Source organism: Eumetopias jubatus, unplaced genomic scaffold, assembly GCF_037043125.1.
Source record: "Eumetopias jubatus isolate StellerSeaLion01/CBP00866 unplaced genomic scaffold, mEumJub1_p1.0 scaffold_8, whole genome shotgun sequence".
In the NCBI taxonomy this organism is placed as follows: Eukaryota; Metazoa; Chordata; class Mammalia; order Carnivora; family Otariidae; genus Eumetopias; species Eumetopias jubatus.
Genome location: NW_028274814.1, coordinates 44,321,157 through 44,344,772, shown reverse-complemented (window position 1 = coordinate 44,344,772; position 23,616 = coordinate 44,321,157). Strand labels below are relative to the sequence as shown.

Here is a 23,616-nt window from a genome sequence, read left to right as displayed (position 1 = left end):
TTTATTTATTCATGAAAGTCAGAGAGAGAGAGAGAGAGAGAGAAGCAGAGGGAGAAGCAGGCTCACCACAGAGCAGGGAGCCCGATGTGGGACTCGATCCCAGGACCCCGGGATCATGACCTGAGCCGAAGGCAGACGCTTAACCATCTGAGCCACCCAGGCGCCCCTGACTAATACTATTTTTATAAAGATATTGAATTTATACCTGGTAGGTCACAGTAGTGATTAACTTAAAGGATGTGATGATGGATGACTTTTATTTTCTATACTTTTTGCTGACCTGAATCTTCCAATTTTTTCCTATAATGAATAGGTCTTACTTATGCAGCAACAACAAATAAAGTTACAGTAGAGTATTTTACAAAGAGTTTCTATCTCTTCCCAGGGAAGATAGGGGCATCTGTTAGGATTAAATAAGGTAAAGCATTTAAACGTTCAGCACAGGGCTTGGCATATAGTTAAGCATCATTAAATGCTAGCTACCAATGCTACTATATATATATATATCTCAACAACTACATCATTAACTACCACTATTACTCTAATTACTAGTCCTGTTTACAACAACAGTACTACCCCATACCATGGCTATCACTATCACTCCTGCTACTGGCTCTGGTTTGGGGCCAGGACTAGAAAGAAGGACAGTCTGGGGCTGTGATTTTGGTTTTCAGGACACCATCCAAATAAGAGGCTTTGTTTCAGTAGCAAGTTTTGGTTGGGAGGCAGAGTTAGAGATTAGAAAATGGAGTAGAGACTCAGCTCTCAGGCCAGCGCTGACCTTGGTGATGTCAGGTTCAGTGCCAGAGTGCTGGGTTGGAGCTGCAGGTGCCAGGAGAGGGCCTGGGCATGGGAGGGGTCTGCAGAGTCTGGGGACTCCTCAGAGAGCCTCACTAAGTCTGGGATTGCCATGAAGGCCCAGTCACGCTTGCCTTCTTCCATATTCCATCTGAACCCAGACCAACTGCTCCCCCTTTCTTGAGTTCATCCCAGTGGAAATCTTGCCCAGAAAGCATATCCCTCTTGACCCTTTGTATCACCTCCCTCCAAGCTCTTACCCAGCTAGGGGTTCTCTTTCCAAAGCAGATCTTACACAATATTTTTTTTTTTTTTTAAGATTTTCTTTAGGGGCGCCTGAGTGGCTCAATTGTTTAAGTGTCTGCCTTCGGCTCAGGTCATGATCCCAGGGTCCTGGGATCAAGCCCCACATCAGGCTCCCTGCTCAGTGGGGGAGTCTGCTTCTCTTTCTCCTTCTGCTGCTCCTCCTGCTTGTGCTCTCCTGCTCTTTCTCTGTCAAATAAATAAATAAAATCTTTAAAAAAAATAAAGATTTTATTTCTTTATTTGAGGGAGTCAGAGAGAGTGATAGCTAGCATGAATGGGGGCGGGGGAGCAGAGGGAGAGGCAGAAGCAGACTCTGCTGAGCAGGGAGCCCGATGCAGGGCTCGATCCCAGCACCCCAAGATCACAGGCTGAGCTGAAGGCAGACACAACCGACTGAGCCACCCAGGTGCCCCAGACCTTATCCAATCTTCTCACCACTTCTTAAGTCTGCAACAGTTGGTGGTGCTCTTTGGACTATCTTCCTCTTCAAAAATTGTCTCCCACTGTGAGGTATTGGACAACCCCACGGCATCTTAGCCTATGCCAGCTAAATCCAACCACTTCTGGCTGTTTAATTGATTTGTTAACAGGAGGATCCCTAACTCTTAATGCCCCAATGATAAATGATTGCACATTCTTAGTCTCTGATAGCATTTTCTGGGAAGATATGCAGTGTGGCAGGATGCAGAGGCACCTGAAAAGAGCTTGATTTTTTTTTTTTAAAGATTCTAACATTTGTTTTGAAGTGTAATTTATGTGTAATACAATACATAGATATTAAGTGTACGGTTTGATGAATCTTGACAATTGCATATGCACATGTTACACCATTCTTACCAAGTTAGGGAATATTTCCATCACCCTGGGAGGTTCCCATGTGCCCATTTCCCCCACCCCACCAAATACAACAGTTGTTCTAGTTTTTATCATCACAGATTAGTCTTTCTAGAATTTCATGTAAATGGGATCATTGTTTTTGTCTGATTTCTTTTGCCCAACGTAATGTTTCTGAGATTCATCTGTGTTGCTGCCTGTATCCATAATTTCCTTTTACTGTTGAGTATATTCCATCATGTGAATATATGACAATTTGTTTATCCACTCACTTCTTGGTGCAAATGTGGGTTATTTCCAGTTTTTGGCTAATAGTGTCAAAGCTCCTGTGAAGATTCTTATACGAGCATTTTGGATATACGTTATTATTTTTCTTAAATAAATACTTGGGAGTGGAATTTCTTGGTCATAGGGTAGGTGTATATTTAGCCTTCTAAGAAGCCCCCAAAGAGTTTTCCAAAGTAGTTGTAGCATTTCAGACTTGCACTAACAATTATGAGCATTCCAGTTCTTCTACCTACTTGCTATTATTTGTGGTTGTCAGCTTTTAAAATTTTAGCCAGGCTGTTTTTTTTTTTTCCCCAAAGATTTTATTTATTTGACAGAGAGAGAGAGAGAGCACAAGTAGGCAGAGCGGCAGGCAGAAGGAGAGGGAGAAGCAGGTTCTCCGCCGAGCAGGGAGCCCAATGTGGGACTCGATCCCAGGACGCTGGGATCATGACCTGAGCTGAAGGCAGACGCTTAACCATCTGAGCCACCCAGGCACCCAGCCAGGCTGTTTTATTAGCTTTGTGCTTTATTAATGCAGCAGTGACACAAATTCTCCTTTATCTTTAAAAAATGTTATGGCTTTAAATTATGATTTATTTTGATCGTGGAATAAATATGTGAATGAGGGGTGCCTGGGTGGCTCAGTTGTTAAGCATCTGCCTTCGACTCAGGTCATGATCCCAGGTCCTGGGATCGAGACCTGCATCGACTCCCCGCTCCACGGGAAGCCTGTTTCTCCCTGTCCCACTCCCCCTGCTTGTGTTCACTCTTGCTGTGTCTCTCTCTATCAAATAAATAAAATCTTAAAATAAATAAATACGTGAATGAAAAAACCCGCAGAAAACAAACAAACAAAACCCCAAAATGCTATACACACTGGTGGGTGTATAATGGTATGTCATTAATACCTTTGGATTATTTACAAGTGATTCACTTAATTTTCAATTATTGGGGGATTTTTTGATATTATTATTTCTAATTTAATTCTGTTGAGGTCAGAGAACATAATCTTTTATTTTTATTTCTTTTAAAGATTTATTTATTTACTTTGGGAGGGGGAGGGCAGGAAGGGCTCAGAGAGGGAGGGAGAGAGAGAATCTCAAGCCGACTTCCTGCTCAATCCCACAGCCCATGAGATTATGACCTGAGCTGAAATCATGAGTTGCACTCTTAACAGACTGAGCCACCCAGGTGCCCTGAAACATAATCTTTTTTTTTTTTTTAAAGATTTTATTTATTTATTTGAGAGAGAGAGAATGAGAGACAGAGAGCATGAGAGGGAGGAGGGTCAGAGGGAGAAGCAGACTCCCCGCTGAGCAGGGAGCCCGATGCGGGACTCGATCCCGGGACTCCAGGATCATGACCTGAGCCGAAGGCAGTCGCTTAACCAACTGAGCCACCCAGGCGCCCTGAAACATAATCTTTTAAATTCAGTCCTTTCAAATGCTTAAAGACCAACCTATGATATATTTTGGTGAATGTTCCATTTGCACTTATAAAGAATGCATAGTCTGCTGTTGTTGGGTGGAGTGTGCTATGAATTTATGTTAGGTCAGACTGGTTGCTAGTGTTCAAATCTTCCACATCTTTCCTGATTTTTTGTCTTTGCGGTCTATCAATAACTGAGAGAGGAATTTTTATTATTTTTTAATTTTTTAAAATTTTTTAAAGGTTTTATTTATTTATTTGACAGAGAGAGACACAGGGAGAGAGGGAACACAAGCAGGGGGAGTGGGAGAGGGAGAAGCAGGCGCCCTGAGAGAGGAATTTTTAATCTTCAACTATGATTGTCTATTTCTTCCTGTAATATTTTTGTTTCATTTAGTTTGAAGTTCTGGTTTAAGATGTATACACATTTAGTCTTATGAATTCTTAATTATTCATACTTAATTAATTCCTTTTAGTGAATTGACTTTTTTATTGTTATGAAATGAGCTTTAAAAAAATCTCTGTAATACTTATATTGAAACTGGCTGGGGCGCCTGGGTAGCTCAGTCGGTTGAGCGTCTGCCTTCAGCTCAGGTCATGATCTCACGGTCCTGGGATTGAGCCCCGTGTTGGGCTCCCTGCTCAACAGGGAGCCTGCCTCTCCCTCTCCCTCTGCTGCTTCCCCTCCTTGTGTGCTCTCTCTCTGTCAAACAAATAAATAAAAATGCTAAAAAAAGAAAGAAAGAAATGGCTTTCTTACATTTAGTGTATGCATAGTATTTTTCCATCCTTTATTGTCAACCAGTCTGTGTCTATTTTGAGTGTGTCTCTTATAAAAAGCATATAATTGGGCCTTGGTTTTTAAAAATCCACTCTGATAATCTTTTACATGAAGTGTTTAATCCATTTACATTTAATGCACTTGTCAATATGGTTGGGTTTAAGTTCACCATCTTATTTGGTTTTTATACATACCCTCTACAGTACTGCCCTTAGACAGAAGCAAGACTCTCCATTGTCCCACACCTCAGGGGGCCTTGTGCTTTGGAGTGCCTTTCTCAAGAATTTTAAGTCCTCCTTCACTGCCTTGGACCAGTGAGCCTGGCAGTGCCATCTGGGCAGGGTGCCTCTGGACCAGACCTAGTCCTGTATGGATCCCTGCCACCAGAATGGTGCTGATACACTGGTTTGGGATGACTCTCAAGTTGGAAATGTTCAGGGCCCTGGGATAGTAATATGGCCACTGCCAACCCTTGGGCTTGAGTATATATGTGGGCCTGTGGGTAGGCTGTCCTCTGTTCATGTTACCACCATGGCGTTGCTTCCATTCTGTAGTGCCTACCCTATGTCATCCCCCCGTACTCTAAAGCCAGTCAGACCAACCCCTCTGCAGGCTCTGAACTATGGGTCCCTCTTGCCTTCTGCTGATGTGGAGATGTGTGCTTTTGGCTTGTCTTTTTTTCTTTTTTTTTTTAACCAGTTTAGAGATTTAATTCACATACAGTTCACATATTGAAGTGTACAAGTCGATGGTGTTTAGCGTATTCACAGAGTTGTGCAGCCATCCCTACAATTTTAGAGCACTTTCGTTATCCCCAAAAGAAACCATGTGGCCATTAGCAGTCACTCCCTATTTCCTCCATTAAGGCAGCCCTATGCCACCATTAGTCTACTTTATGTCTCTGTGGATTTGCCTATTGTGCACATTTCATATAAATGGAATCATATGATATGTGGTCCTTTGTGATTGGCTTCTTTCACTTAACGTAATGCTTCTGAGGTTTATCTTGTGTTGTACCATATATTAGTACTTCATTCTTTTTCATTGTCAAATAATATCCCATTGTATGACTATACCATGTAAATTTTTTCAAAAAAGATTTATTTATTTATTTCAGAGAGAGAAAGCACAAGTGGGAGGGGCAGAAGGAGAGACAATATGTCAGGTAGACTCCACGCTGAGCGTGGAGCCTGATGCAGGGCTCAGTCTCACCACCATGAGATCAGGACCTGAGCCCAAACCAAGAGTTGGTGCTTAACTGACTGAGCCACCCAGGTGCCCCTCTTGTCATTCTTGAAGAATATGCATCCATCACCACAGTCAATTTTAGAACATTTTCATTATTACCCCAGAAAGAATGCCCACACTCCTGAGCCATCACCACTCATTTTCCCTCAAGCCCTCCCAGCCCTAAGCAATAGGCAATCTATTTCTATGTATTTACTTATTCTCAACATTTCATATAAATGAAATCTTATAATATGTAGTCCTCTGTGATGGACTTCTTTGACTTAGCATAATGTTTTCTTGCTTTACCCATGTTGTACTTCCTGTCGCTAAGTAATATTTCATTGCATGGATATACCACATTTTATTTACCTATTTATCAGTTGATGGACATTTACATTGTTTCATCTTTTGGGCTGTTATGAGTAATGGTGCTATCAACATTCGTGTACAATTGTACAACTGTTTTGTGTGTGGACGTGTTTTTATTTCTCTCAGGTATATACCTAGGAGCAGGATTGTTGGGTCATGTGGTACTTTTATGTTTAACCTTTTTAAGAGTCACTAGACTATTTTCCAAAATGACTGCAGCATTTTACATTCTCACGAGAAGTGTATGAAAGTTCTAGTTTTTCTACATCCTTACCAACACTAGTTATTATCTGTCTTTTTAAAATTATAGTCATCCTAGTCAGTGGTATCTCGTTGTGGTTTTTACTTGCATTTCTCTAAGCTCTAATGATTTGAACATCTTTTCATGTGCTTGTTGGCCATTTATACATCTTATTTGGAGAAATGTCTATTCAAGTCCTTTTCCCATTTTTTTAAAAGATTTTTTTTTTTTTAAGGAATCTCTACATCCAACATGGGGCTCAAACTCACAACCCCAAGAGTCACATGCTCCACCAGCTGACCCAGCCAGGCACCCCAGTTCTTTAACCATTTTTGAATTGGGTTGTTTATCCTTTTTTAAAATTGTGTTGTAGGAATTCTTTATATATTTTAGATACAGGTCCCTTATCAGATGTATGATTTTCAAATATATTCTCCCATTCTGTGGGTTGTACTTTTACTTTCTTGGTGGTATCCTTTGAAGTACAAAAAATTTTAATTTTGATGAAGTCCAATTTGTGCTTTTTTTCTTTTGTTGCTTGTGCTTTTTTTTTTTTTAAGATTTTATTTATTTATTTGAGAGAGAGCACGAGAGGGAAGAGGGTCAGAGGGAGAAGCAGACTCCCTGCTGAGCAGGGAGCCCGATGTGGGACTCGATCCCGGGACTCCAGGATCATGACCTGAGCCGAAGGCAGTCGCTTAACCAACTGAGCCACCCAGTCGCCCCTTCTTGCTTGTGCTTTTATTGTCATATCTAAAACAAACAAACAAACAAATCATTGCCTAATTAGAAGGGGTAAAACAGATTACACCCATATTCCTTCTAAGAATTTATAGTTTTATCTCTTGAATTTAGGTATTAGGTATTTTATACACTTTGAGTTACATTTTTAAAAAGATTTTATTTATTTATTTGAGAGAGAGATAGAGCTGGGGGAGGGGCAGAGGGAGAGGAAGAGAGAGAATCCTCAAGCAGACTCTCCACTGAGCACAGAGCCTGACGAGGGGCTCAATCCCATGACCCTGAGATCATGACCCGAGCCAAAATCAAGAGTCAGACGCTTAACCGACTAAACCATCTAGGCGCCCCAGTCCTGGGTTAATCTTAAACCATGCCTGGGGCGCCTGGGTGGCTCAGTGGATAAGCGTCTACCTTTGGCTCAGGTCGTGCTCCCAGGGTCCTGGGATCGAGCCCCGCATCGGGCTCCCTGCTCAGCGGGAAGCCTGTTTCTCCCTCTCCCACTCCCCTTGTTTGTGTTCCCTCTCTCGCTGTGTCTCTCTCTGTCAAATAAATAAATAAAATCTTAAAAACAAAAAATCTTAAACCATGCCTGACGAGGAATGGACATTCTTCTTGTGATTGGCTCCTTGGAGTATTGCTTCATAGTTCAGGAGTTAGCTAAGGATTTGAAGGAGTTTGCTGATTTGGGGGCTCTCTTCTTGTTCCTTCTTTTCTGAGAGTGCCCTTCAATTTCCAGCCGAACTGACAATGCCAAACTTAGACTCATTAACAAGAGTGCCAGTTTCTTCTTTGGCTCTATCCACCCTCCTCCCCCATGCACATCATGAAAACCTGTAAAAGCCAGATAAATATGGATCTCCCTCAGTATGTTTTCCTCTTTTAAAGCACTAAATCTCTTCCAGTTTCTACCCTTTTGGTGACTCTCCAATGTCTTCAAATAATTGTTTTTTAATATTTTATTCAGAGTTTATAAATATATACAGTAGTCCCCCCTTATCTGTGGGGGATAACCTAAGAACACAGATGGTACTGGACCTATATATACTATGTGTTTTCCTATACATACATACCTATAATAAAGTTTAATGTATAAATTCAGCACAGAGATTAATAACAATAACTAATAATAAAACAACAGAACAATGATAACAACATACTATAATAAAAGTTGTGTGAATGTGGCCTCACACGTACACACACACACATAACACATCTTCTCATACTCTTCTCACGCTTCTTGTGATAATGTGAGATGATAAAATGCCTCCGTGATGAGATGAAGCGAAGTGAATGACATAGGCTCTGTGATACAGTGTTAGGCCACCTTCTGAGGCTACGTCAGATGAAGGATCATCTATGTCCGGCCTGTGGTTGGCCAGAGGTAACTGAAACCACAGAAAGTGAAACCGCGGATAAGAGGGAACTACTGTATTCAATACGAGCTACTCTGCTTTTAGCAGAGCAGTCTGATCTATGACCTCATTGTCGGACTTTAGCTAGTCTGTGTACAAAAATGTGGAAGGACCAGCTATTTTCTGGACTGGAAGTCCAAAATTTTGGCAAAGCCTCAATCTTAAAGGGAAATCAGCTCATTTGCTCCTCCTTCTAGCACTCACAGGTTCATTATCACGTATTCCATGTTAGGCACTAGGCTAGCAGGAGACATGGTTCCCATCTTCAAGTTTACCATCTAGTGAAAAAACAAACATTGGTGTGGTGTTTCACTGTTTACAGAGCACACATTCTGTGACGTTTAATTGTCACTACAACTCTTGTTTCCCCCACTTAACAGAGGTGGAAACTCTTTGACCAAAACCTCCAGTTCTTGCTCAACCATGCCCACTGCACCTGGTCTTCCCTCGGGCTACCATTCCCCTGCCTCTCTGCTTGATTTTCAGCCATTAGCTCCTTCCATTTTCACTTCCCTGTCTGTCTTAGATCCGACGGCCCACCACTACTTCTGTCACTCTTTTGTTGATATTATAAAATCCTTCGTCTCTCTGACCTTTAATCACACCTTTGTGGAAGCACCCCAATCCCGGATGGACTGAACGATTTCCTTCTCTATGCATACAACTGGGTCTCTTTGTACCAGGGCGGTCTCACAGGTCTGCATGGATTCAAGTTTACGGTCACCAACGGAGCCCTCAACACTACCTGGTGATCCTGTTCCATCCTTCTGGCGAACATGCTCTTTCCCTCCATGCCACAACTACTCACACTTCCTCCATTCAAACTTCCAAGTCCTATCTCATCCTCTTGCTCTCAACAGCTGACTTGGCATCCATCTTTACCAAAAAACTAAACACCACCAAATTTACAAAGACCTGCATTTACATATATCCTCACTCCCTGTCCTCCTTTACAACGGACAAAGGTCCCTCCTCCTATCAGTTCCTCCACATGCACCCTGAAACCCACTTTTTGCAGCCTGCTCAGAAATCTTATGTTGATGATTCCCTCCCTTTTGAGGTTTCAGCCTCTTCTCTATGGGCTCCTTCCCCAAAACTTTTAAATATTCTCAAGTTTCTCTTCATCTTAAAACAAAAACAAAAAACCTTCCACTCAATATTGTTCAAATACTAGCTCTTCTCAACTTTATCTGTAGATTGGACACAATCTCAACCAAAATCCCAGCAAGTTGTTTTGTGTATATTGACAAGCCAATCTAAAGTTTAAAAAGACCCATGGTGTGCCTGGCTGGCTCAGTTGGAAGAGCATGAGACTCTTGATCTCGGGGTTGTGAGTTCAAGCCTCACATTGGGTGTAGAAATTACTCAAAAAAAAAAAAAAAAGACTTAGAGTAGCCAATTCAGTATTGAAGGAGAAGGATAAAGTCAGAAGAAGACTGACACTGCCTGCTTCAAGACTTACTATAAAGCTACAGTAATCAAGATAGTATGGGGTGGGCAAGAAGAATAAATGGATAGATAAATGGAAGAGAATAGAAAGCCCAGAAGTAGATACACAGGAATATAATCAACTGATCTTTGGCAAAGGACCAAAGGCAATCAATGGAGAAAACATAGTCTTTTCAACAAATGGTGCTGGCACAACCCGACATACAAAAAAGAGTCTAGAATAGACATACTTTTCACAAAAATTAACTCAAAATGGATCATAGACCTATATGTAAAATGCAAAACTATAAAACTACTAGAAGATAATATAGGAGAAAATCTAGGAGACCTTGAGCTTGGCAATGACTTTTTCAATACAACAGCAAAGGTAGTACAAATACTACTTTCACAAATGAAAGAAAAAATTTGATAAATGAGACTCCATTAAAATGAAAAACTTCCGCTCTGTGAAAGACGCTGTTAAAAGAATGAGAAGATAAGCCACAGACTGAAAAAATATTGGCAAGACACGAATCTAATAAAGAAATTGTGTTAAAAATATACAAAGAACTGTTTAAGCTCAACAATATGAAAATAGGCAACTCAATTAAAAAATGGGCCCCGAAAATGGGCAAAAAGATCTGAACAGACACCTTGCCAAAGAAGATGTACAGATGGCAAATAAGCATATGAAAAGACGTTAAACCTCATATGTCATTAAGGAATTGCAAATGAAAGCAACAAGATATTACTGCACGCATATTAGAATGGCTAGAACCCCAAACACCAATCTCTGGTGAGTATATAGAACAACAGGAACTCTCCTTCATTGCTGGTGGGAATACAAAATGGCAGAACCAATTTGGAAGACAGTTTGGCAATTTCCTACAAAGCTAAACATAGTCTTATCATATGATCTGGCAATTTCGTACTTTGGTATTTGTCCAAATGAGTTGAAAACTTATGTCTGTGCAAAAACCTGCACACGTATGTTTTGGCAGCTTTATCCATAATTGCCAAAACTTAGAAGTAACCAAGACATTCTTCTACAGTTGAATGGATAAAAAACAGTGGTACATCTAGATCATGAAATATTATTCTGCAAAAAAAGAAATGAGCCATTGAGCCACAAAAGAAAACCCAGGGAATAATCTTAATGCATATTGCTAAGTGAAAGAAGCCAGTTTGAGAAGGCTACATATTCTGTGATTCCAACTGTGACATTCTAGAAAAAGCAAAACTATAGAGACAGTAAAAAGATCAGGGGTTGCCAGGGGCTTGGGGAGAGGGAGGGATGAAGAGGTGAATCACAGGGGATTTTTAGGGCAGTGACTACTTTGTACGATATTATACGATACTGTGTGGAGGGGGAGAAAGAATATATGGATACTCTCTGTATTTTCTGTGCAATTTTTCTGTAAACTGAAGCTTTAATAAATAAAGTTGATTAAATTAAACAAAACAAAGCAGTCACTACCTTCCTTCAATTCCATATCCCCCTATAGCTATTGTCATTTCTCTCTTCCCATGATGGCCATGCTTCTTGAAGGAGTTTGTCTAAGTACTACAGAAAATAATAATTGACACTGATTGAATGCTTATTATGTGCTGAAATGTAAATTGTTATATTTACCTCTCACAACAGTCCTATTGCATTGGTATTATTTTTATAGATTTGGACCCTGAGGTGTGAAAAGTTTGAGCCACTTGACCAACTTCACATTGTTAGTAAGTGTTGCAATCAGTATTTGAGGACAGGCTGCTGGACCTTAGGGGTAATGCTCTTAAATCACTCTACTCGTGGGCTCCATTTTCTCTCCAGGGGTTTGGCATTGCACAGCTCCACGGACCTCATTATTCTGTAGTCTGCGTTAATGGTGCCTCCTGGGGCATAACTTGAAAGGCGCCTTCCATGGCTGTGCCACGTGGTAGCCCTGCTTACCTCCCACCCATTCTTCGTCTCATTTCCGCCCCATCTCTTCACTGGATCTACTCTTGCTAAGGTCTATGACTACATTTTAATAGATCCAGCAGACACTTTTCCATCTTCTTATTTAACCCCTCAGCAGCATTTGACAGAGTTGACCGCTCCTTTCTTCTTGAAATGTTTTTTTCCCCCGCAGACGTCATGTTTCCTAGATTTCTTCCACCTCCTTTGGCTATTCTTTCTCCGTCTCCTCTGCTAGTTCTTTCTCCTCTGCTTGGCCGTCAAGTGCGGGTGCTCTGCGGGGTCTCGTCTTGGCCCTTTTATCTTGTTACCCTCATACACCCTGTAGGCGATCTACTCTTCCTCTTCGTTTATCATCTCTGAGTCTAGGACTCCAAAATTTATGTCTCCAACCTATTTGGCCCCAACGTTGGGATGTCTCATCGACATCTTATACTCCAAATGCTCAAAACTGAATCTTTCAGGTCCTTTGCCATACTTAACCGAACCCCGTTCCCCTTTATTTTACTTTGTGTTTGAAATATACATCCAAACAGAAAATTGCAAAAGTGCGTATGTAGAGTTTAGTGAGTGATTACAAAGTGAAATGACATAATTGCCATCTATATCAAGAGATGGAGCATCATTGGAAGCTCAGAGGTCATCTGTGTGCCCCTCTCCAATCATAATCAACTCTCTCCTTCCTTGAGCAATCACTGACATGGTCTTCGGTGATGATCATTTCTTTGCTTTTTGTTATATTAGTTTCACCACTTATGTATGTATCCCTAAACAACGTAGTTCAGTATTTTAAACGTTATGAGTGGAATCACACTGTATGTTTTCTTTTCTGTCTTGCTTCTTTTTCTCAACAGAATGTTTATGACATTCATGCTTCTTGCCATGTTTCACTCTAGTGCATCCATTTTCACTACTGTATAACATTCCACTGTGTGACTAAACCATTGTTGATGATGCACACTGGGTTTATTTCCAGTTTTTTTTTTTAATTTTTTAAAAGATTTTATTTATTTGAAAGAGAAAGAGACAGCGAAAGCAGGAACACAAGCAGGGGGAGTGGGAGAGGGAGAAGCAGGCTTCCCGCTGAGCAGGGAGCCTGACGTGGGACTCTATCCCAGGACCCTGGGATCATGACCTGAGCCAAAGGCAGACGCTTAACGACTGAGCCACCCAGGTGCCCTATTTCCAGTTTTTGGAACTGGGATTATAAACACTGCTTCTGTCGACCCTACTGTACAGGAATCCTTGTAATCATATGCATGCATATCTCTTGGTATATACCTAAGAGTGGACTTGTTGGGCCATACATTATTGTCAGTTTTACTAGATAATGCCAAACTGATTTCAAAAGCAATCGAACCAAGTTACACTTCTTGGGCAGTATATGGGAGTTCTGGTTGCTCCACACACTTACCAATATTTAATGCTATGTACTTGCAAAAGAGTTTTGAAGTTTTGCTGATCTGGTGGGTGTGGTTTTATTTGTATTTCTCTGGTGTCTAATGAAGCCGAGCACCTTTTTATGCATTTATCAGCCGTTTGGATTTCTTTTTTTGGTGAAGTGAGGTTTAAGCTTTTGCTATCTCAAGGTCTGGATTCTTACTGACTCTTCTGGGTAATTCCTTATGGTCTTGTCATCTTTCTGGTGCTTTTTTCCATGATTTATAAAAGTACCCATTATTTTTGGTTGCTTTCCGCCAGAGATCTGGACTGAAAAAGCTAGTCTGTTATTATTGGAAACTGGAAATTCTCTATTAGTTTCCTTAAAAAATTATTATTATTTTTTAAAGATTTTATTTATTTATTTGAGAGAGAGAGAATGAGAGAGAGAGAGCACGAGAGGGAAGAGGGCCAGAGGGAGAAGGAGACTCCCCGCCGAGCAGGGAGCCCGATGTGGGACTCGATCCCAGGACTCCAGGATCATGACCTGAGCCGAAGGCAGTCGCTTAACCAATTGAGCCACCCAGGCGCCCAAAAAATTATTTTTAATGAGATATTTCTGGCATACAAAAAAGCGTAGGCAATTGGGGTGCTTGGGTGGCTCAGCTGGTTAGGTGTCTGACTCTTGATTTCAGCTCAGATCATGATCTCAGGGTGGTGAGATAGAGCCTCATATCGGGCTCCATGCTGAGCGTGGAGCCTGCTTAAGATTCTCTCTCTCCCTCTGCCCCTCCCCCCCACATGTCTCTTTCTCTCTCTCTAAAAAAAAAAAAAGAAAGAAAAGAAAAAAGTATAGGTAATACCATAACCAATCACACACATAACCATGGTTCTGCTTAAAAAGTGAAACACTGCAGGTAAAATTAAGGCCCTTTAATATCCCTTTCCCCTTTTTCCCTAGAAGAAGTTAATATCCTGAATTTGGTTTCATCATTTCCTTGCACATTTTAATAATTTTTCTACAAATATCTTTATAATCTATATATGATATTTTGCTTGTTTCTTAATTTCATATAACTGGCATGAAATTGTATGTATCTTTTTGGCAACTAGTTTTATTTTGACAATTCTCTCTCTCTCTCCACCCAGTGTGGAGCTTGAACTCACAACCCCAAGATCAAGAGTCGCACACTCTTCTGATTGAGCCGGCCAGGGGCGGGGCGGGGGGGGGGGGCTTACTTTTTAACTATTAGAACACAATGCCCCAGGGGTGCCTGGGTGGCTCAGTCATTCAGCATCTGCCTTCGGCTCAGGTTGTGATCCCAGGGTCCTGGGATCGAGCCCCGTGTCAGGCTCCCTCCTTCATGGGGAGTCTGCTCCTCCCTCTCCCACTTCCCCTGCTTGTGTTCCCTCTCTCGCTGTGTCTCTCTTTGTCAAATAAATAAATAAATAAAATCTTAAAAAAAAAGAGAAAACAATGCCCCAATCAACTTTCTTTTATATGTTTCTTTGTGCATGTGAACAAGAGTTTCTCTAGATTATAAACCTAGATGTGAAATGTGAATCATATGTCAGAATATGTATCTTCTGTTTGGCAAGATATGGCCAAATTTCTCTTCAAAATTATTTAAATTTATTTTTCCATTAGTTATGCATGAAAGTGCTGGTTGCTCCAAATCCTTGCTAATTCTTGATTGCATCAGATTTCTAAATTTTTGCTAAATCTATATGTGTGAGAAAGTACCTAGTTATTTTATTTTTACTTTATTTTTTTTAAGATTTTATTTATTTTTGGACAGAGAGAGACACAGCGAGAGAGGGAACACAAGCAGGGGGAGTGGGAGAGGGAGAAGCAGCCTTCCCGCGGAGCAGGGAGCCTGATGTAGGGGCTTGATCCCAGGGCCCTGAGATCATGACCTGAGCAGAAGGCAGACGCTCAACGACTGAGCCACCCAGGTGCCCCTCATTTGTCTTTTTCTTACTGATTTTTTTTTTTAAACATTCTGGATGGTAATTCTTTGTCAGTCATATGAATTGTAAGTATCTTCACCCAGTCTGTCCTGAGTTTATATTGTCTTTCAGTGGACAGAATTTTGCATTTTAGTATAATCAAATTTATTAACAAATAGATAACAACAAACAGAAAATCCCACCCCCCAAAAACACACACACACAAAACAAACAGACAAAAGAAAACAGCAAACAAGATGGCATATTTTAATCTAACTCTGTCGATAATCACTTTAGATGTGAATAGTCTAAACATACCACTTAAAAGATAGAGGTTAGGAAGCAAGACCCAACTATATGCTGTGTATTAGAAATTCACTTTAAATATAGAGTATTCAATAGGTTAAAAATAGAAGAGTAGAGAAAAATTTACCATAAAAACACTAATCAAAAGAAAGCTGGAATGTTTATATTAATTTCACATAAAGTAGACTTCATAACAAGAACAGATCAGGGATAAAGAGGGACATAATATATTGATAAAAGGGTCATTTCTCCAAGAAGATATAGTGATCTTGAACATATATGTACCTAACAGTAGAGCTTCAAAATGTATGAAGCAAAACTAAAAGATCTAAGGGAGAAATAGAAAAATTCACAATTTTAATGGAAACTTCAATACTCTTCTTTCAGTAATTGATAGAACAGATAAACAGAAAATCTGTAAGGATACAGATATCTGAATAGCACTATCAACCAACTTGACCTAATTGAACTGAGATTTATTGAACACTCTACTCCACAGCAGCAGAATATACATTTTTCTCAGATGCACATGGACCATTAACCAAAATAGAACATATTCCGGGCCACAAAATAAACCTTAACACATTGAAAATAATATAAATCATACAAAATATCTATCGTCTTAGATCATAATGGAATCAGAGAACAGTATCTGAAGATATTTGGAAGCTAAACTGCACTCCTCTAAATCACCTATGGGCCAAAGAGGAAGTCTTTGAACAAAATGAAAATTAAAATACAACATATTGAAATTTGTAGAATGACACTAAAGATGTGTTTTGAGGGAAATTTATAGCGTGAAACGTACATATTACAAAAGAAGAAATATCTAAAATCAATAACATAAGTTCTCACCTTAAAAGAAAGAAGAGTGAATTAAACCTAAAGCAAACAGAAGGAAAGAATTAAAGAACCAAAAACTGGTTCTTTGAAAGATCAATAAATGTGATAAACAACTAACCAGACTGACAGCTTTATGGCCACAGAGTTGATAACTTAGATGAAATGAACTGCTTCCTTGAAAGACACAAACTTCCAAAACTCACTCAAGGGAAAATAGATAACCTGAAAGACATCGAATTTGTAGTTAAAAACTTTTTTTAAAAAAAAGATTTTATTTATTTATTTGAAAGAGAGAGAGATAGCAAGAGCAGGAACACAAGCAGGGGGAGTGGGAGAGGGAGAAGCAGGCTTCCTGCGGAGCAAGGAGCCCAATGCAGGGCTCTATCCTAGGACCCTGGGATCAGGACCTGAGCCTAAGGCAGATGCTTAAAGACTGAGCCACCCAGGTGCCCCTGTAGTTAAAAACTTTCTAATTAATAGAACTCCAGGCTGAGATTAACTCACTGATAAATTTTACCAAACACATAAGGAAGAAATAATAGAATGCTGCACAATCTATTCCAGAAAATAGAAGAAGGAATATTTCCCAGCTTATTTTATAAAACCAGCATTGCCTTAATACCAAAATTAGACAAAGATGTTATGGGAAAAGAAAATTACTGATATCAGTATTCCTCATGGACATAGATACATAATTCCTCAACAAAATATCAGCAATTCAAATCCAGTAATATATAAAAAGGATAATGGGGAGGGCCTGGGTGGCTCAGTTGGTTAAGCATCTGACTTTGGCTCAGGTCATGATCTCAGGGTCCTGGAATTGAGTCCTACATCTGGCTCTGTGTTCAGCAGGGAGTCTGTTTCTCCCTCTCCCTCTGCCTCTCCCCCTACTCGTGCTCTCTCTCTCTCTCTCTCACAAATAAATAAATAAAATATTTTTTATTTATTTATTTATTTTTTAAATTTTTTTTAAAGATTTTATTTATTTATTTGAGAGAGAGAGAATGAGAGATAGAGAGCACGAGAGGGAAGAGGGTCAGAGGGAGAAGCAGACTCCCTGCTGAGCAGGGAGCCCGATGCGGGACTCGATCCCGGGACTCCAGGATCATGACCTGAGCCGAAGGCAGTCGCCTAACCAACTGAGCCACCCAGGCGCCCAAATATTTTTTTTTTAAAAGCATAATACATCATGACCAAATGAATGCAAGTTTGGCTCAACATTAAAAAATCAATGCAATACATCATATTAACAGACCAAATAGGAAAATCCATATGATCATCTCAATAGATGCTGAAAAAGCATTTGACAAAAATCAACATTCATTCATGATAAAAACTTTCAGCAAACAAAGAATAGAGGGGGACTTCCTTAACCTAATAATGTGCAGGTAACACTAAACTTAATAGTGACAGATTGAGTGAAGATTGGGAACAAGACAAGGATGTCCTCTCTCACCACTCCTGTGACATAATAAATATATATTTGGTCTCTGCCCTCAGTTCTTGACACAGAGCTCCTAAAACACTTGTAATTTCCTGAGTGATAGGAATGTCTTTTGTTTTATTTATATTTATTTATGTATTTATGCAAAAATTCAGATTTTATTTTTACTTATTCTTACATTGCTGGGAGCTGATGTCAGGAACTTACAGGCAAACAATAACTTTTGTTAGCTGAACAAAAAAGAAACACAATGTGGCATTATCATTAGGTAAGACTTGCTTTTTTACATTTCACACATGAATGCAATATTATCCTTTCTTAAACAAAATGCCCAGATTACTAAAGAAACCATCTTTGGAGGAAGTGTTTAATAAGCATATTCTCTTAATGGGAGAGTTCATTGCCTCCTCTTAGAAGAAGGCTGTGTATGTAGTTATCTGTCAAATTTATCTGTGCAGCTCACAACATCTTATTGGGAACATCAATATTTCCACACCACAGTTCCCCGAATGACTTTATTTATTTATTTATTTTTAAAGATTTTATTTATTTGTCAGACAGAGAGAGCACAAGCTGGGGGAGCGACAGGCAGAGGGACAAGCAGGCTCTCCGCTGAGCAGAGCAGGGAGCCCAATGCCTGAGGTGGGGCTTGATCCCAGGACCCTGGGATCTTGACCTGAGCTGAAGACAGACCCTTAACCTAATGAGCCACCCAGGCATCCCACCAAAATGACTTTAAAATCCCAAAATTCTGTGTCTCCTTTGGCTTGTTTCTCTCTTGATTCCACCCAGGCTTTATTAATGGTTCACTTTATATCATCATCTCCATCTTCATAAATTTTCTTTAGAACATTCATCAATCCCTCACTAGGATGTATTTTAGTGTTGTGGGAGGACTTTTCTTTCTTTCTTTCTTTCTTTCTTTCTTTCTTTCTTTCAAGATTTTTTTATCTATTTATTTGGGGGAGAGAGAGAGAGAGAGAGAGAGAGAGAGCATGAGAGGGGGGAGGGTCAGAGGGAGAAGCAGACTCCCCGCTGAGCAGGGAGCCCGATGTGGGACTCGATTCCGGGACTCCAGGATCATGACCTGAGCCGAAGGCAGTCGCTTAACCAACGGAGCCACCCAGGCACCCAGGGCTTTTCTTTCTCTCTGTCTTCTTTTTTCAACCTGAGTCAGGTAGTCTGACTGTGTGTTTTCTGCTTTCTTTCTATATAAGAACTGTATCTGTCTTGATTTTTTTTTGAACTGCCTTCCACGGAGATGGGTTTCAAGAGATTGTTCACAACCATGGAGTGACTCTTCCCATTTAGATTCTTTACCAAAAGATCAAATGAGCTCTCTCTGAAGTGCACCTGAACGTTCTCAGTGGGGATTTGATGAACTCCACTTAAGGTGATGTAGATTTTCACAAATTTATCTGCCGATCCCATCCGTAATTACTGATTTTCACTGTCTATCCCGTTGTGATGGGAGCAAGCACAGCACCTGGCTTTTCACTGTCAAGAAGTTCTGCTGTTCCCTGTGATTTCTGCTGCATCTTGGTCTTGATTTTTGTCAGCTGTAAGGGCATCACGTACTCTTTTTCTAGTGGCCTTTTCCAGCAGCACCTTCACCTCCTCTGGATCTTTCTGTAGCTCTTCTAAAGCTGAAGCCGTGGTCAGGCTGGGTCGGGCAAGGCCAGAGCTGCAGGCGCAGGGGAGAGAGCAGGAAACGGTGCAGGGAGCCTGCTCACTCAGAGGCAGAGCCCGCCCCCTGTGCATACAGCTGACCCTGAGCCAGATGTGACCGCCTCCTCAAGCGGCGCCTCCCAACTGTGTTTTGTTTTCCTGCGGTGACTCTTGGTGGGCTCCTGATTAGCTTCAGGGTGGAAACTGGTCACCGGAAAGATTCAGCCATGATTAGAAGTTTGGAACTTTCAGCCCTACCCATCCATCCTCCAGGAAGTATAGGAGGCTAGAGATTGAGTTAGTAATTCTGTTTACATGATGAAGCCGCCATAAAAATCCCTAAACTAGGGGGTTCAGGGAGCTTCCAGGTTGGTGAATGCATCCGTGAGCAGAGACCGTCATGCACCCCAAGTTCCTTGGGGCAGAAGCTCCTGTGCTCTCGACTCTTCCAGACCTTGCCCTGGGTACCTCTTTATCTGGTTGCTCGTTTGTATCCTTTATAATATCCTTTGTCATAAACCTGTTACTAGTTAGTAAAGTATTTCCCTGAGTTCCATTAAACTGTTCCAGCAAATTATTGTAGTTGAAGAGGGGGTCTTGGGAACCCCTGATTTGTAGGCAAGTTGGACAGAAGTATAGGTAACCTCCTAGCTCTGTGTCGTTAGTGTCAAAATTGAGCTAAATTGCAGGACACTAAATTGGTATCTGCAGAGAATTGGAGAATTTCTTGCTGTGGACAGCCCACACATTTGGTGTCACAAGTGTTGTGAATAGAAACAGACCCTATTAATTGGCATCAGAGGAGTGGGATTTGCTAAAACAGCCATGGCTCACAGAAACTTACGGCTTGGGAAGAGAAAGTAAGGAAGGGCAGGGAATAAGGAACCTTTGATCCCTGGACGGCCACCTAGTCCCTCATGGTCTGAAACTGCAGCTGGGCTGAGATCAGCCACGGATAGAATTTAGAAATGGGGGTAGACCTGATTCTCAAGGAGTTGGCTCATTAGATATATAAAAAAATGCAAAAATAATGAGAAGCATGCTAAATATACACTCCCTTGGTTATTATCTGTAACAGCCAAAGTGAAAGTAGAAGAATCTGGTGGGTTGGACTTGGATGCTGGACCACTAGCTTCAGCCACTAGCTTCAGAGTCTAAGCTGCAGCCGCTAGCCTCAAAGCTGCCTGCAAAGAGGAAAATTATGCTCTAAGGCCTCCGTTTCCCATGAAGGTTGTCAAGATGGGGGTGGGGGTAGGGACAAAACTGAGAAACTACTGAAAGCAGGAGTGTAGTGTGAAGGAGTTGTCTTATTTTGTAGATTGGTATCATCGGCTCCCTGAAGAACTTTTACTGAAGTGGGATTGTGAGAGTAATTGATTTGGGGGCTGTGTCTTTGGTTTTGAATGCTGTAGAACGGAAGAGTATGTTTGGGTTGATATAGGACCTGCAGCTCACCATGGAATAATCACAGATGGATGATACACGATCCAGGAATGCACAGGAGATTATTCAGGATGGAACAGCCAGCATGGTGGACGGGATAGAAAACACTGGGAAGTGTGTTTATCCTGAGAAGATGAACTACCCAACTTCCCCTATAAATGCCGAGTGGAACACTGCAGATGAAGCAGCAGATGAGCTTCCTATACAAACCATGTGGGACTGGCTTTGTGGCTTTGTGATGACCAGGATTTTCACCTGCTGAATAAGCCCATTACCCTTGACATACGACAAGATGCTCCTTGACACAGGAGCCTAGCGCACCGGGTATCCAAAACCTGTGGGTGGAGTTTTAACAGGGCCTAAGATTAGATCAGGAGCGTATGCAGATGCAGCAGTTGATGGAATTAAATGAAAGCTGGGATGAAAATTGATGATGGTTCTGAGATGAATGGCCAGTATCCTGTTTGAAAGGCTGCTGTGTTAAGACTGTCAGATGGAGGGCGCCTGGGTGGCTCAGTCGTTAAGTGTCTGCCTTCCGCTCAGGTCATAATCCCAGGGTCCTGGGATCGAGCCCCACATCGGTCTCCCTGCTCCGTGGGAAGCCTGCTTCTCCTTCTCCCACTCCCCCTGCTTGTGTTCCCTCTCTCCCTGTGTCTCTCTCTGTCAAATAAATAAAATCTTAAAAAAAGAAAGAAAACCAGTATGTATGTTCTAAGAAGTCAAATATGCTCACTTGCTGTAGCTTAAAAAAAAAAAAAAGACTGTCAGATGGAGAGACTGAGAGAAGAGAATCATCTCTCAGTGGGCTCAACTGCATGCTGTTTTCTAGCGGTGATGCAAGAATTGAACACTGGTTAAAAGCCCCCGTGTTTGGGTTTTTACAGACTCATGGGCAGTGTCCAGTGGCCCGGCCATAGGGCCATGGTAGATGGGCAAGGGAAAACTGGACTAGTAAGGGGATGCCTGAATAGGGCGTGGCCATGAGGAAATCACTCTGGGAATTTAAGGAGCACATTAAAGCAGGGCGTGTCAATCCCCACTGGAAGAACTCCCTTCCGGATTTAGAAGATGACTGACACCACGAAGTAGACCTTTTGGGGCACTCCGTTGAGGTGAGTGGGTATGTGGTGCTGCAGCAGTACATAGGTGGGCTGAATCTAGACATCTTCCTCTTGTGCTCTCTGAGACACACAATACCATAAGAGAGAGACTGCAGATGACTCTAGGAAAGATGCTCGGGGGAAGGCTGTGCACATAGATGGTGTGTGGACTACATTGGACCAATGCTGGCAGCCCCAGGGGACTATAAATAGGTCCTAACTGGAATGGACACTTACTTATACTGGGCTGGGCTTTGCATACTTGATAGTAGATCCAAATGCTAAAAACACTATTAAAGGTTTGGTACAGAAGACACTGTACCAATTTGCACCACTGAGGAACATTTCTTCAGACCAAGGGATGCACTTTATGGCCCATAGTGTCCAACAGGAGGCAAAGAGATATCACATTGAATAAAGGAATCATGTCATATATCATCCTCAGAGTAACTGTCCAATAGAGAATTGGAATAGGTAGTTGCAACATTTGCTGCCTAAAAGCAGGGGAGATAAAGTCATGAGGGGCTGGTTTACATGCCTTTCTGAGTATGTGCTCACACTCAGTGTTAGGGGGAGCTAAGGGGAGCCCCTTGGATGGGTCCTCCAACACTCTTGGGGACCTGGAGAAGGGGGTGGGGGAGGATGCCGGTGTGACTACATGGTTCCCCATGTCACCATGTTTACATGCCTTCCTGAGTGTGTGCTCACACTCAAGTGTGAGGGGGAGCTCAGGGGAGGCTACCTGGAGGGTCCTCCAACTCTCTTGGGGAACTGGGGAAGAGGGGGTGGGGGAGGATGCCAGTGTGACTACATGGTTCCCCATGTCACCATGTTTTCTTTCTTCCTACCTGATGCAGTGGTCCCAGGACCAGTGATGCAGCTGGGGGCACCAGGAGCAGGGATTAATGACACCTTCACAACTTTATGCCAGAAATCTTAAGGGCCTGATAGGGTGGACTGTGCCTGGACCGCATCTGGCAAAGCTGGGGTTAATGGTGGATACTGCTTGCTGCCTTGTGGTCAAGACAGCCACTATTTCTGCCCCTGTGTCACCCTTCTCTGTAGGAATGGGAATGGACTGACAGAGAGGAACTTGCTAAACTAGTATTGCCGTCGGCAACCTGGACCAGCTCAGTGGCTGGAACCTCGTTTGCTTTCCAAAGGTAGAAATGTTTGGGTAAACATAAATGGAGAGAAAGAGAAATAATGGTTGAGGATAAAGGAATGAATAAGTGGGTTATGCAATAAGAGGAATCTAACATTGTAATACCTTGAGAGAGGCTCAGAGCAAGAGAATACTGTTATCTTTCAGCACAGTTATATTAGATGCCTGGAAAGGGTAACGCTATGTGTTTGTTGAGAGAACCCCTGCTTTTATGATCTGAAAGGATTTCAATCTAAAATGGAACCAGAGGATATGACATGAGGATCCTCACACATGTGCTCTCAGAACAGAACTAAGAGTCTGATTTTCATTAAATGCCTGATTTACAGAAGACCGAGAAGTATCTCCTGATCAATGAACATCCAAATGAACAAAGAACCTCTCCCCATCCTCAAGCCAATGAACTTTGTGCTTGGACTCCAGCTGGGTTTCCCCCTCTTTGCACTCCTTGCCCATAAATACAGCCAACCCCAAGCGGTCAATGGACTTGCCTGTCACTTGCTACAGCATGCATTTCCCGAATTGCAACTC

At 41.6% G+C, this 23,616-nt stretch overlaps 1 protein-coding gene and 1 pseudogene across 1 annotated transcript in view; one reads left to right on the top strand and one right to left on the bottom strand.

Annotated features, from left to right (window-relative positions):
- The window catches only part of VAMP1 (vesicle associated membrane protein 1), a 79,449-nt gene that overhangs the window by 44,775 nt on the left and 11,058 nt on the right, over positions 1 to 23,616 (top strand). The window lies entirely within an intron of this gene.
- On the bottom strand, positions 766 to 23,599 carry LOC114222604 (calcyclin-binding protein pseudogene; annotated as a pseudogene).